The 15,598-nt window shown below is 47.2% G+C and overlaps 1 long non-coding RNA gene across 38 annotated transcripts in view; it reads right to left on the minus strand.

Moving 5' to 3' along the window:
* The window catches only part of LOC141409316 (uncharacterized), a 77,386-nt gene that overhangs the window by 22,450 nt on the left and 39,338 nt on the right, over positions 1 to 15,598 (minus strand). For 15 of the 38 annotated variants that reach the window (XR_012429290.1, XR_012429305.1, XR_012429300.1 and 12 more), the window contains one exon: positions 1,612 to 1,756. The exons of 5 other annotated variants lie outside the window; for them this stretch is intronic. This is a non-coding gene — a long non-coding RNA (uncharacterized lncRNA). Of the gene's footprint in view, positions 1 to 737; positions 1,757 to 2,110; positions 2,304 to 3,136; positions 3,301 to 13,601; positions 14,867 to 15,598 lie in introns of those variants that run through there. 18 more of the 38 variants (XR_012429306.1, XR_012429288.1, XR_012429285.1 and 15 more) reach the window with 5 other exon arrangements.

The following is a 15,598-nucleotide window of genomic DNA, read 5'->3' on the forward strand; positions in this document are numbered from 1 at the left end:
AGGTGGGAGCCACTAAGCCCAGAGGTACCGGCTTCTTATCTCTTTTTCTCCTCTCACCTTGCCCTCATCTCCTTTTAGGGTTCCCCCTGGGGGCCCGATTTCTCTTTCTATTCTTCTGGTTCCCCCTCCTTTGAAGCTTTGTTTCTATTCTTCCGGTTCTCCCTCCTTTGAAGCTTTTTGTCCCATAGACCCTAAGACAGAAGAGGAGGCTCATTTTCTAGCCTAAGCATTTATCTTGGTCATCTTTACCAACAAAGAAAACTCCCTCCTTCAAAGGAATGCTTATTTTGCTGTTAAAGGAATATACCTTATTGTATCTCTCCACCAATATTTGGGCCATTTGGACTTTTTTTTTTTTTTTTTTTTTTTGAGGCGGAGTCTTCACTCTGTCGCCCAGGCTGGAGTGCAGTGGCACCATCTCGGCTCACTGCAAGCTCCGCCTCCCGGGTTTGCGCCATTCTCCTGCCTCAGCCTCCGGAGTAGCTGGGACTACAGGCGCCCGCCACCGCGCCCGGCTAATTTTTTGTATTTTAGTAGAGACGGGGTTTCACCGTGTTAGCCAGGATGGTCTCGATCTACTGACCTCGTGATCCGCCCGCCTCGGCCTCCCAAAGTGCAGGGATTACATTTGGACTTTTTTAAAATGAGGAAAGGGTAAATGGAGAGTGACCGAAGCCATCCAAAGGAAGGAGAACTCTACAATGTTAATAAAAAGGCACACAACACATTACAGATTCTATACAATGGGATTCATTCTGATATCAATTTCCTGTTCTTTCTACAAAGGAACTATTCATATTACAAATTTCTTAGCTGTAGCTTAAATAATACTCTGCATTGTTGTTCAGGTTAGTGTTCTTGTCTTGAAAATCCCAATTTTAGCTCATTCCCTTTTCTGTACCATCCTCTCTCTCGCTCTCTGTTTTTCGTTTTGGTTTTGTTTTTCATTTTTTTTGAGAGGGAGTCTTGCTCTTGTTGCCCAGGCCAGAGTGCAATGGATCTCAGCTCACTGCAACCTCTGCCTCCCGAGTTCAAGCGATTCTCCTGTCTCAGCCTCCCAAGTAGCTGGGATTATGGCATGAGACACCACGCCCAGCTAATTTTGTATTTTTAGTAGAGACAGGGGTTTCACCATGTTGGTCAGGCTGTTCTTGAACACCTGACTTCAGGTGATCCACCCGCCTTGGTCTCCCAAAGTGCTGGGATGACAGGTATGAGCCACCACACCGGTCTCTTTTATGTTTGTAGAGAAGGGGTATTGTTCTGTGGCCCAGGCTAGAGTGCAGGAGCATGATCATAGTTCACAGCAACTTCCAACTCCTGGACTCAAATGATTCTCCCACCTTGGCCTCCCAAAGTGCTGGGATTACAGGCATGAGCCACTGCACCCAGCCATCATCCTCTTTTCTTATTCCTTGATTTCTCTGCCGTAGTTGCCTCCTTGTATCAAGTTCTTTGTCCTATTCAAACTGAGTTATTTGTCTTCACCACAGCAAGCATGCAAAGTTGATTCTCAGATGCTCAGTCTTTGCCCCACAATTAATAAGGAAGATTGCGTCACTCCATGATGCTCAGTGAAATGCAAGTAACAAAAAATCCAGCTCAAGTTGGTTTAGGCAATACAGAGGATTTATTGGCACCTGTAACTGAAGAAGAGTCCAGACGTTGGATGAAGTTCATGTGCTGTTTCATCAGGAGTCTGACCGTGTTTCTGTTCAGTTTTCTGAGCTCTGCCCTCCTCTGAGTCAGCTCCATCCTAGGATGGTGGGAAGATCCCAAACCCCATATCACTTTAGAAGAAGCTGTTTCTTCATCCCTTGCTCTTGAGAGTGAGGAAATGTTTCATGAAAAGATGCTAAATAGGGCCAGGCGCGGTGGCTCACAACTAATCCCAGAACTTTGGGAGGCTGAGGCCGGCGGATCACGAAGTCAGGAGCTCAAGACCAGTCTGACCAACATGGTGAAACCCCACCTCTACTAAAAATACAAAAACATTAGTCAGGTGTGGTGGCACACACCTGTAATCCCAGCTACTCAGGAGGTTGAAGCAGGAGAAATGCTTGAGCCCGGGAAGCAGAGGTTGCAGTGAGCCAAGATCGTGCCACTGCACTCCAGCCTGGGCAACAGAGCAAGACTGCCTCAAAAAAAAAAAAAAATTAGCTGGGCGTTGTGGTGGGCTCCTGCAATCCCAGCTACTCGGGAGTCTGAGGCAGGGAGAATTGCTTGAACCCGGGAGGCAGAGGTTGCAGTGAGCTGAGATCACGCTACTTCACTCCAACCTGGGCAACAGAGTGAGACCCTGTCTTTAAAAAAAAAAAATGCATAATGAGATACCACTTCATATCCACTAGGATGACTAATACTCAAAAACAGAATAATAAGTGGTGAGGATATGGAGAAACAGAGACACTCCCACGTTGCTGGTAGGAAAGTAAAATGAGGCCTGCCACTTTGGAAAGTAGTTAGAAAGTTTAATAAAAATGTAAACATAAATTCATCCGGCAATTTTATTCCTAGGTATTTCTGACTGAGAGGAATGAAAGCATATGTTTACACAAAGTAACATAAACTTACCTGCTGAGTAGTTGGGATTACTGGTGCTTGCCACCACACCCAGCTAATTTTTGTATTTTTAGTAGAGATGGGGTTTCATCGTGTTGGCCAGGCTGGTCTCGAACTCCTGACCTGAGGTGTGATCCACCTGCCTCAGTCTCCCAAAGTGCTGGGATTACAGGTGTGAGCCACCTCGACCAGCCTAAAATTCAACTATATGAATTATATATATGGTGTATATATAGACATATACATAACATATAAAATAAAATTCAATTATGTATATATTTTAATTAAACAAATCTTTTTGTTCTGATGGGGTCTCACTATGATGCTTGGGTAGGTCTCGAACTCTTGAGCTCAGGATATCCTCCTGCCTCAGTCTTCCAAAGTGCTGGAAGGTGTGAGCCACCATGCCTAGCCAATGGTTGAATGGTGTGTGTGTGTGTGTGTGTGTGTGTGTGTATACATATATACATACACATATACATATTTTAAAGAGTGATCTTCATCAGAAATTCTGGATGAAAAAAAGGAAATAAAAGTTTTAAAAAGAAGAATAAGGAAACGTTTTCCAAAATGCCTCTGACAAATTACCTCTTGTGATTTATTGGCCCAAGGTGTGGCACGGGGACTGGCTTGCACTGACTGGCTTCGTCTGGGTTCTAGACGGGAGCAGCTGGTCATGGGAGCTGGGGCTATCACGAGTGCCCGTGAAGCATGTGGGCTGTGGGTAGGGACCATTACCTAATCAAAAATCAGAGGATTGCAAGAAGGTGGAAGTGGACACTAGGTGGACAACCACTAAGGTGTCGTTTACACCCAAGACTGGCCACTTGATACAGACCCCTCCCCCTGCATTCTCCAGCCCGTTATCCACATCCTGTCTCCTACTTCTCTGCCCACTATGGCGAAGGGAGGCAGAGTAGGGGTGGGAAGAGTCACTGCCTAAAACATGGCTTTCCTGCAGGGTGACCAGCTCTCCTGGGACTGAGTGGTTTTCTGGGACATGGGACCGAAGGTGCTAAAACTGGGGAAGTTCCAGGTGAACTGGGAAGGGTTGGTCACCTGGTCACCTCACCAAATAGAAACAAAGAAGCACTCCTAATGAACTGTGAATCTTGTCATCAAGCACCAATGGCTGCCAACACCACAAAGAGACAATCGGTCATTGTGTGTCTGTGAGGAAAGCATGCTCAACACTATTTTTGAAATATTTTTTGACAAAAAGATTGAACATAAATACAAACAAGCCTATAGATCCAACTACCAATTCATAGGAAATACAGAGACTGTGGGTGTTTAAAATGGAAACTTGCTGGGCGCGGTGGCTCACGCCTGTAATCCCAGCACTTTGGGAGCCCAAGGTGGGTGGATCACCTGAGGTCAGGAGTTTGAGAGCAGCCTGGCCAACGTGGCGAAACCTCTTCTCTACTAAAAATATAAAAATTAGCCGGATGTGGTGGCAGGCGCCTGTAGTCCCAGCTACTTGGGAAGCTGAGGCAGGAGAATTGCTTGAACCTGGGAGGCGAAGTTTGCAGTGAGCCAAGATCTTGCCACTGCACTCCAGCCTGGACGACAGAACAAGACTCTGTCTCAAAAAAAAAAAAAAAAAAAAAAAAAAAAAAAAAAATCCAAGGGGAAGTAGACAGGAGTAAAGGTAAGTTAAGCTTGGCTCTCCTTGGTTGATAATTTTTGAAGCTCAGTGATAGTAGATGCTACTGTCTTTACTTTTTGAGATGTTGACATGCTGCATAATGAAAACAATGAGGAGAGGCTCGGCATGTCTTTCTCTCTGTGTAACGCTGTGAACAGGTTTGCATGGTCCATTCCCTTCCTCCCCTAGCCCATGGGCTTCTCTGAGTCACAAGTGCACCAGCGTCTCAACAGAAATTAGAATGTCACAGATCAGGACATTTTCCAAAATTTTGGGTGAAGAACAAAGTCAACTTTTCGTTTTGCCAAATTAAAATAAAACTTCTCATCTACTCTCAGCATAATTTCATGTAAATATCAAGAACATAATTTCAGAACTGAGCTGGGCTTTCAACCGCCTATGATTCGCTTCTGAACAAACTGGCTTCAGTGTCTCTATTTCCTCAATTTGTCCTGAAACTGGCAACGTACACACCCCGGAGACAGGAAGGAAGGCTTTGAGGACTGACTGCTCCCACTTCGCACTTCCCTTCTTGATGATAAGAGACGGACTTGGACGCTGCTGTCGTTATAAAGTGCAGGGCTGAGAAATTATAAGCTGCTCAAGCAGTGCAGGTGTGGGTCCCCCTACATCGAGTACTTCGGGGTTCATGCCACTGCTGTGGCGTGAGCCACCGCACCCGGCCATGCCTAGCTAATTTTTAAAATTTTTTGTAGAACTGAGCTCACTGCAACCTCCGCCTCCTGTATTCAAGAGATTCTCATGCCTCAGCCTCCCGAGTAGCTGGGAATACAGGCGTGCACCACCACACCCAGCTAATTTTTTGTACTTTAGTAGAGGTTGGGTTTCATCATGTTGGTCAGTCTGGTCTCAAACTCCTGACCTCAAGTGATCCACCCACCTCGGCCTCCCAAAGTGCTGGGATTATAGGCATGAGCCCCCTTGCCCAGCTGCTGCTTCTTTTTTTTTTTCCACCTCCTGGGTTCAAGCGATTCTCCTGCCTCAGCCTCCCGAATAGCTGAGATTACAGGTGCACATCACCATGTCCGGCTAATTTTTGTACTTTTAGTAGAGACGAGGTTTCATCCTGTTGCCCAGGCTGATCTTGAACTCCTGGTCTCAAGTGATCCACCTGCCTTGGCCTCCCTAAGTGCTGGGATTACAGGTGTGAGGCACCAAGCCCAGGCTGAGTAGCTAGGACTGTGGGTGAATGTCCTCATGCCTAGCTAATTTTTTTTTTTTTTTTTGAGATGGAGTCTTACTCTGTCGCCCAGGCTGGAGTGCAGTGGTGCCATCTCGGCTCACTGCAAATTCCGCCCCTCAGGTTCATGCCATTCTCCTGCCTCAGCCTCCTGAGTAGCTGGGACTACCGGCGCCTGCCACCACACCTGGCTAATTTTTGTATATTCCTTGGCTCATGGCCCCACATCACTTTGACTTTGGTTCCCATTGTCACATTTACTTCTATGACTCTGAGACTACTTCTCCACTCTTTTCTTTTCTTTTTTTTTTTGAGACAAAGTATCACTCTTGTCCCCCAGGCTGGAGTGCAATGACTCGATCTCAGTTCACTGCAGCTCCGCCTCCCAGGTTCAAGTGATTCTCCTGCTTCAGCCTCCTGAGTAGCTGGAATTACAGGCACCTGCCACCACGCCCGGCTAATTTTTGTATTTTTAGTAGAGACAGGGTTTCACTATGTTGGCCAGGCTAGTCTCGAACTCCTGACCTCAGGTGATCCACCTGCCTCTGCCTCCCAAAGTGCTGGGATTGCAGGTGTGAACCACCATGCCCAGCCCTTCCCCACTCTTAAGAAGCCATTTGAATGGGCTTATTTCACTGGACACATCTGAATAACCCATGATCTTCTCATCTCAAAATCTCTCTCTCTCTCTTTTTGAGATAGGGTCTCATTCTGTCATCCAGGCTGGAATGCAGTGGTGCAGTCATAGCTCCCTGCAACCTCCAACTTCTGTGCTCAAGCCATCCTTCTGCCTGTCTCCCAAGCAGCTGGAACTACAGGCACATACCACCATGCCTGGCTAATTTTTAAATTGTTTGTAGATACGGGCTCTTGCTATATTGCCCAGGGTGGTCTCAAATTCCTGGCCTCAAGCAATCCTCCTGCCTCAGTCTGTCAAAGTGCTGGGATTACAGGCTTGAGCCATGACATGCGGCCTCAATATCTTTAGCTGAATCTCCAAACTCATCTGCAACATCCCTTTTGCCACATAAGGTCACATATTCGCAGGTTCTGGGGATCAGGAAGTGCATATTTTTAGGAGCCATTATTCTGCCTAACATTCCATGTGTCCACAGTTTTGGTTTATAACAATTTATCTGGGAGATAGCCAGAAAAATAAGTTCTATTTCCTGTCTTCAAATGTCATCATTCTGTTGGTAAGACAAAATATTTACGCAGTCAACAGAAACACAGGCAGCACGGTCAGGGCTGCTGTGGGAGAGAGAGATAATAGATTGAGTTGATATAGATGAGGATGAATGTGGGATCCTTTTGTCTCTCCCAGTATCTCCCCTCCACAGACCTACAGCTTATTGCCTTGTAGGCTGGGCCCTGCCCACTGTGAACGCCGCCCCCAGGAACTGTCATGTGGATGTTGTACCCTGGAGGTGTATAACAGCTTCCCTACCTCATCCCCACACAGGAAGGAGGGAGCTCTGGGGAAAGGTGAGACGGACTCTCCCACCAGATCAGCAGAGGCCCTCGCTTTCTGCTTTGACTGATGCTTTACTGAGGTAGGAGGTGGGACTCAACTCCAGGGGTGGGGCTCAGACACCGGACCCAGGTGAGGACTAGGCAGCTTTCCATCAGACATGCCCACCAGTGTGCCATGTCAGTTTACCATCGCCATGGCAACACTCCAGGACTTACTGCCCATTTCCTGGCAATGCCCTGAGGACCCAAAAGTTACCACCCCTTCCCTAGAAATTCTGCATAAACCACTACTTAATCGGCATATTATTAATTAATTAATTATTTGAGATGGAGTCTTGCTCTGTCATCAGGCTGGAGTTCAGTGGCACGAACTCGGCTCGCTGCAACCTCTGCCTCCTGGGTTCAAGTGATTCCCCTGCCTCAGCCTCCTGAGTAGCTGGGATTACAGGCGCGTGCCACCACGCCCTCCTAATTTTTTGTATTTTTTAGTAGAGACAGGATTTCACCGTGTTGGCCAGGATGGTCTTGATCTACTGACTTTGTGAATCCGTCTGCCTAGGCCTCCCAAAGTGCTGGGATTACAGGCGTGAGCCACCGCGCCCACCTTTAACCTGCATGTTATTAAAAGTGGGTATATGGCCAGGCACGGTGGCTCACACCTGTAATCCCAGCACTTTGGGAGACCGAGGTGGGTGGATCACCTGAAGTTAGGAGTTCAAGACCAGCCTGGCCAACATGGTGAAACCCCACTTCTAAAAATACAAAAAATTAGCTGGGTGGTGCGCGCCTGTAACCCCAGGTACTCGGGAGACTGAGGCAAGAGAATCGCTTGAACTGGGAGGTAGAGGTTGCAGCGAACTGAGATCACACCACTGCACTCTAGCTTGGGCAACAAGAGTGAAACTCTGTTTCCAAAAAAAAAAAAAAAAAAAAAAAAAAAAGAAAGAAAGAAAAAGAAAAAGAAAAAGAAAAAAAGGGTGTAGCTGGGCACCGTGGCTCATGCCTGTAATCCTAGCAATTTGGAAGGCTGAGGCAAGCAGATCACCAGCCTGGCCAACCTGATGAAACCCCGTCTCCAACTCCATCTCTACTAAGAATACAAAAATTAGCTGGACATGGTGGTGGATGCCTGTAATCCCAGCTACTCGGGAGGCTGAGGCAGGAGAACTGCCTGAACCCAGGAGCTAGAGGTTACAGTGAACTGAGATCACGCCACTGCACTCCAGCCTGGGAAACAAAAAGTTAACCATATGACCCAGCAATTCCGCTCCTAGGTAAATACCCAAGAGCACTAAAAACGCCTGTGCACTCAAAAACTCGTGCACAAATGCCCATAGCTGTATTAATGTTGGTACTGTCATTACTCTCTGTTATAGCCAAACAGTGCAGACATCCCAAATGTCCCTCAACTAATGAATGGATAAAGAAAATGTAGTCTACCCATACAATGAAATAGTATTTGGCCATATAAAGGAATGAAGTGGGCGCGGTGGCTCACACCTGTAATCCTAGCACTTTGGGAGGACTGCTTGAGGACAGGAGTTCGAGACCAGCCTAGTCAACATGGTGAAACCCCATCTGTACTAAAAATGTACAAAAATTAGCTGGGCGTGGTGGCAGGTGCCTGTGTCCCAGCTACTCGAGAGGCCGAGGCAGGAGAATCACTTGAACTCGGGAGGCAGAGGTTGCAGTGAACTGAGATCATTCCCCTGAACTCCAGCCTGGATGACAGAACGAGACAGTCTAAAAAAAAAAAAAAAAAAAAAAAGAAATGAAGTGCATGCTACAATATGGATAGACCCTGAAAACATTATGCTGAGCAAAAGGAAGATAGACACAGAAGATGACAAAGTATATGATTCCATTTATAGGAAATGTACAGAACAGGCAAATCCAGAGACAAAAATGGATTCCTGGTTCCTGGGGGCTGGGAAGTGAATGGAAGGACATGGGGAGTGACTTTTTTTTTTTTAGACACTCTTGCTCTGTTGCCCAGGCTGGAGTGCAGTGGCACAATCTCTGCTCACTGCAAGCTTCGCCTCCTGGGTTCATGCCATTCTCCTGCCTCAGCCTCCTTAGTAGCTGGGACTACAGGTGCCTGCCGCCACACCCGGTTAATTTTTTTGTATTTTTTAGTAGAGACGGTGTTTCACCATGTTAGCCAGGATGGTCTCCTGACCTCGTGATCCGCCTGCCTCGGCCTCCCAAAGTGCTGGGATTACAGGCATGAGCCACCATGCCTGGTCTGTTTTTTTTTTTTCTTTTTTTTTTTTTTGAGATGGAGTCTTGCTCTTGTTGCCCAGACTAGAGTGCAGTGGCACAATCTCAGCTCACTGCAACCTCTGCCTCCCAGGTTGAAGCGATTCTCCTGCCTCAGCCTCCTGAGTAGCTGGGACTATAGGCGTGCACCACCATGCCCAGCTAATTTTTCTATTTTTTGTAGATATGGGGTTTCACCAGGTTGGCCAGGCTGGTCTCAAACTCCTGATCTCGTGATCTGCCCACCTCATTCTCCCAAAGTGTTGGGATTACAGGAGTGAGCCACTGTGTTTGGCCTCCTCTCTCCCCCTCCACCTCCCCTCCCCTTCCCTCTCCTCCCCTTCTCTTTCCTCCCCTTCCCTCTCTTTTTTTTCTTTTCTTTCTTGCAAGGGCTCACTCTTTCACCGGAGTGGAGACTGGAGTGCAGTGGTGAAACCATAGCTCAATGTAGCCTCCCTCAGACTCCTGGCCTCAACCAATCCTCTTGCCTCAACTTCCCAAGTAGCTGGGACTACAGGTATGCACCATCACACCTGGACAATTTTTTTTTTTTACTTTTGTAGAGATGCAAGTCTTGCTATGTTGCCCAGGCTGGTCTCAAACTCCTGGGCCCTAGTAATCCTCCCACCTCAGACTCTCAAACTGCTGGGATTACAGGTGTGAGTCACTGCACCTGGCCAGTATAGGATTTCTTTGGGGAATGATGAAAATATTCTAAAATTGATTGTGGTGAGATGCTGCAACTCTGGATATACTAAAAACCATGGAATTGTTCACTTTAAAGGGTGAATTTTATAGCATGTAAATTACATCTCAACAAAGCTGTTTTTACAGAAAGGACAAAATAGACAAGTAAATTTTGAGGCCGCTGTATTTGTCACACAGCTCTCACGCACTAAGTAATCCTTACTGAAACTCACATCATAATGGAAGTCTCACAGAACTCTGCTATTCCCACAGGTCCAGGACAGACCAGTTGGAGGCTGAGGACTCATTCTAGTCATGTCTAGACCCAGAGTCTGTTGCCTGGGGGCTGTGGGCTTGGCAGAGCCTATTTTGATGTGGTGGTATCAAGTCTCTCTTCTGGATACCTCAATTAGTTGCTTGCAGCCTGTCTTTGTTGCTGTTTGCAGTGGTGTTTTACTACCTTGTTGAGAGATCTGCAAAGTTCATGCTTTCGCCGAGCAATCTGAACAGTATGTAATCTGGTTGAGTTCCTGTACTTGGTTGCAGTTAGAAACAGTCCTGCCCTCTTCCTACTACAATTTCTCCTGGACTCTGGAAGGCTGGAGGCAAGGGATACGCCTTCCCCTTTCTCCTCCCTGCCCCTTTACTATCCATTCATCTGTTAGACCTTAAACCGTGCTTAACACTAACAACATTCTCTCCAGAGGCCAAATGAAATTTACCACTGATGCAGGGCAAGTGAGCCCCAAAGTGGGGCTTAGCCCATGAGGGTTCTTGGCTTTGCCCAGGAAAGAACTGAAGGGCAAGCGGAGGTAAAATAAAACAGCTTTATTAAAGTAGTGGTGTTGGCCGGGCGCGGTGGCTCAAGCCTGTAATCCCAGCACTTTGGGAGGCCGAGACGGGCGGATCACGAGGTCAGGAGATCGAGACCATCCTGGGTAACACAGTGAAACCCCGTCTCTACTAAAAATACAAAAACTTAGCCGGGCGAGGTGGCAGGCGCCTATAGTCCCAGCTACTCGGGAGGCTGAGGCAGGAGAATGGCGTGAACCCGGGAGGCGGAGCTTGCAGTGAGCTGAGATCCGGCCACTGCACTCCAGCCTGGGTGACAGAGCGAGACTCCGTCTCAAAAAAAAAAAAAAAAAAAAAAAAGCAGTGGTGTTACAACTCCTTAGGTGTTACAGCTCTGTAACTGTTCCTGCAGAATCAGGCTACCCTGTAAGCAGGGAGTAGCCACTCAGGCAGTTTTGCAGTCACATTTATACCCACTCTTTTCCTTTTTTTTTTTTTTTTGACATGGAGTCTCACTCTGCTGCCCAGGCTGGAGTACAGTGGCGTGATCTTGGCTCACTGCAACCTCTACCTCCCAGGTTCAAGTGATTCTCCTGCCTCAGTCTCCTGAGTAGCTGGGATTACAGGTGCGTACCACCATATCTGACTAATTTCTGTATTTTTACTAGAGACGGGGTTTCATCATGTTGGCCAGGCTGGTCTCAAACTCCCAACCTCAGGTGATCCACCTGCCTCAGCCTCCCAAAGTGCTGGGATTACAGGTGTGAGCCACGGCACCCAGCTTGAGCATCTTTTATTTAAAAATTAAAAAAATGCCGGGTACAGCGGCTCATGCCTGTAATCCCAGCACTTTGGGAGGCTGAGGCAGGCGGATCGCCTGAGGTCAGGAGTTTGAGACCAGCCTGACCAACACGGAGAAACCCCGTATCTACTAAAAATACAAAATTAGCCGGGCATGGTGTGCATGCCTGAAATCTCAGCTACTCAGGAGGCTGAGGCGGGAGGATCACTTGAACCTGGGAGACGGAGGTTGTGGTGAGCCGAGATCTCGCCATTGCACTCCAGCCTGGGTGACAAGAATGAAACTCCATCTCAAACAAACAAACAAACAGAAACTGGGCATTTTTGAGTGTGCTTCCTGGCTATTTGTACCTCTTCCTTAGAGAAATGTCTTTTCAGACTCTTGGCCCATTTAAAAATCAGGTACATTTAATCTTTTAAAAAACTATTATGGGCCGGGCGCGGTGGCTCACGCCTGTAATCCCAGCACTTTGGAAGGCCGAGGGGGGCGGATCACAAGGTCAGGAGATCGAGACCACGGTGAAACCCCGTCTCTACTAAAAATACAAAAAATTAGCCGGGCGCGGTGGCGGGCGCCTGTAGTCCCAGCTACTCAGGAGGCTGAGGCAGGAGAATGGCGTAAACCCAGGAGGCGGAGCTTGCAGTGAGCCGAGATCGCACCACTGCACTCCAGCCTGGGCGACAGAGTGAGACTCCGTCTCAAAAAAAAAAAATAAAATAAAAACTATTATGATTTTTAGAGAGGGGTGTCTTGTTATATTGTCTGGGGTGGGCCGGAACTCCAGGGGTCAAGCAGTCCTCCTGCCTCAGCCTCCTGAGTAGCTGGCATTACAGGCACATGACACCACACCTAGCCAAGTATATTTAATTTTGAATGATCTCCTCAACAATAATATACTGGAGCCACTCTCTAGGTTTGTTTTCCTCAGACATCTCAGGGATGAACAGAGCCACTATGCAGTAATGCTTCACAGTGGGCATTCTGAAGTCAGATGGACTGGATTTGAATCCCAGCTTAGCTACTCATTAATATGCGATCTTCATCATTCTCTCTGGACCTCGGTTTTACCCACCTACACAATGCAGATGGAAATATTAGCTACTTTAGGCCAGGTGCACTGGCTCACACCTATAATCCCAGCACTTTGGGAGGTCAAGGCAGGCGGATTGCTTGAGGCCAGGAGTTCCAGACCAGCCTGGTCAACACAGCAAAACCCCAACTCCACCAAAAATACAAAAATTAGCCAGGCGTGGTGGCACATGCCTGTAGTCCCAGCTATGCTGGGAGGCTGAGACAAGAGAATCACTTGAACCTGGAAGGCGGAAGTTACAGTGAGCTGAGATTGCGCCACTGGACTCCAGCCTGGGTGACAGAGTGAGAGTTTCTTAAAAAAAAAAAAAAAGAAAAGAAAAAAAGAAGAGTTGCCAGGTGCGGTGGCTCACACCTGTAATCCCAGTACTTTGGGAGGCTGAGGCGGGTGGATCGCCTGAGGTCGGGAGTTTGAGACCAGCCTGGGCAACATGGTGAAATCCTGTCTCTACTAAACATACAAAATTAGCCGGGTGTGGTGGCGGGTGCCTGTAATCCCAGCTACTCAGGAGGCCGAGACATGAGAATTGTGTGAACCCGGGAGGCGGAGGTTACAGTGCGCCAAAATCGCGCCACGGCACTCTGGGCGACAAGAGCGAAACTCTGTCTCAAAAAGAAAAGAAATATTAACTACTTTAGAGGTTTGTTGTGAGCATTGAAAAAGGCAGTGATTTGTTGGGTGTGGTGGCTCATGTCGGTAATCGTAGCACTTTGGGAGGCTGAGGTGGGTGGATTGCTTGAGGCCAGGATTTGCAGACCAGCCTGGGCAACATAGCAAGACACTGTGTCTACAAAAAAATTGAAAATCAGCTGAGTGTGGTGCCTGCTGCATGCCTGTAATCCCAGCTTCTTGTAGGGGGGAGGGGGCTGAGATGGGAGGATTGCTTCAGCCCGGGAAGTCAAGGCTGCTGTGAGCCATGATGCTGTGATCAGGCCACTGTACTTCAGCCTGGGCAACAGAGTGAGACCCTGTCTCAAAAAAAGAAAAAGAGACAGAAAGGAAGGAAGGAAAAAAGACAGTGATTGTCAAAGGCTTTGGTAAGGGCTCAGTAAATGTCAGCCACAATAGTAATGACATCAACACTTGCTAAGCCTTTTCGTTTTTACTACTGTGCACGTTGGTGACGTCATGCAATCAACTCGGCAACCTTGCAAAATAGGTATCATCATCTCCACTTACAAGCAAGAAACTGAGGCTTAGCAAGGTGAAGTCATGTGAGCAGAGCTACATAGCTGGTAGGTGGCAAAGCAGATTCCCACCCAGGCTCCTGTGACTCCAGGGTCCTCCTCAGATGTTAGCCTCAGTCAAGTTTTTAGCCCAAATCTTCGTCTCCTCTTGCCAGGATTTCTGCTATTCAAATGCAGTCACGGGAATCAGAAAAGAACCCAGATAAATACATCAGCAGCAGCTTATTCAGGCAGAGAAAACACACAGCAGCCCCGAGAATGCAGCTCATCTTGCTTTGGGCTTACTTTTGAGTGAAAGGTTCTCTTAGCCAAGCCCTGGCCAGTCTCCTCATTCAGCCCAGACTCTCAGAGCCTTATGGAGCTGGCTGGACAGCAGTGGAAGCAAAGGGCAGCCTTGCTCCCTCTTTTTTAACATCGTTTAGGATTTCTGTGTAGTTCCCCAGAGCGACATTGGGTGTCACCTTTGAGTTACCTGAAGCCAGTTTCCCCCAGAGGTTGATGAGTGTGTCCTTTTCCCAGAGTTTCTGGTTGTCTAAGATCTATCTGCTTTGGAGATACAGTACATTCATTGCCAATACTTGTGCCCCCGACTTCACAGGAATATCTCGTTCTCATTTGTCCTGAAAGAGGAGTGTTCTCTGCAACCACATAAGCCTTGAATTTGTTTTTTAATTAATTTTTTTTTTTGAGATGGAGTCTCTCTCTGTCACCCAGGCTGGAGTGCAGTGGCACGATCTTGGCTCATTGCAACCTCCACCTCCTGGGTTCAAGCGATTCTCCTGCCTCAACCTACTGAGTAGCTGAGATTACAGGCGCCCGCCACTACCCCTGGCTAATTTTTGTATCTTTAGTAGTAGTGATGGGGTTTCGTCCTGTTGGCTGGGCTTGTCTTGAACTCTTGACCTCAGGTGATCTGCCCACCTCAGACTCCCAAGGTGCTGGGATTACAGGCATGAGCCACTGTGCCCAGCCTAATTAATTTTTTTTTCTAAGAGATAGGGTATCACTATGTTGTCCAGGCTGGTCTCGAACTCTTGGGCTCAAAGCAATCCTCTTGCTGCAGCCTCCAAAAATGCTGAGATTATAGGCCTGAGCCACGATGCCCACTAAGCCTTAAATTTCAAGATGGGCTTCATGCCTGATGACTTTGCAAATGACTTCTCTTCTGTGGAAAGGAGGATGCTAACATAAGGACGAGAGAGAGTTTATGCAAAGTCCCTACCAACTCAGAGCCCTTTTCTCCCCATGTTCTTTGCACTCTGCCCACCCATCGGTTTCCAAGCCTGACTGTGAGTAACAGTGAACAACTCAGGGGCCAGGACTCTTTTCGATTCTCCCTCCTTCCTCTCATCCTCCGTCCCTTCCTTCTTCCTTCCGCCCCATAAATATTTACCAAGTAGATATTACGTGTCAGACACTGGGAACATAACAGAGAACGAAACAAAAGTTCTCTTTCTTTGTAGAATTTACACTGAAACTTCTTATTTCTCTGTATGTTCTCAGCAGCATCTAAGCTGAGAACATACAGAGAAACAAGACATTGGATGGCTTGGCTAACCCTCTTCCTTTCTAGTTTTTCCTATCCATATACTAACATATATACATGATTTTTTTTGTATGTAAAATACGTTTTATTGTTTTTTAAAAGGATTCAGGGTTTGGTTTTAAATCAGACTGCATACCTTTCAAATCAATTTGACATCTCTCTCACTGTGTCAAACTGGCTTCAGTTAGCAATACCTCATTAAATCCAAAAGAAAAAAATGCTTTAATTTTAAGGAAGAAAATTCAGTTTTGAGAACACTCACATTAGTCTGTAATTCAAAACAAAGTGAGGGCTAATGTTTCATGATTCTTTATACATCCTTCTCTTCAACACAGAACCAGGGAAGTAGCA

The sequence above is a fragment of the Macaca fascicularis genome, chromosome 20 (assembly GCF_037993035.2).
Source record: "Macaca fascicularis isolate 582-1 chromosome 20, T2T-MFA8v1.1".
NCBI lineage: Eukaryota > Metazoa > Chordata > Mammalia > Primates > Cercopithecidae > Macaca > Macaca fascicularis.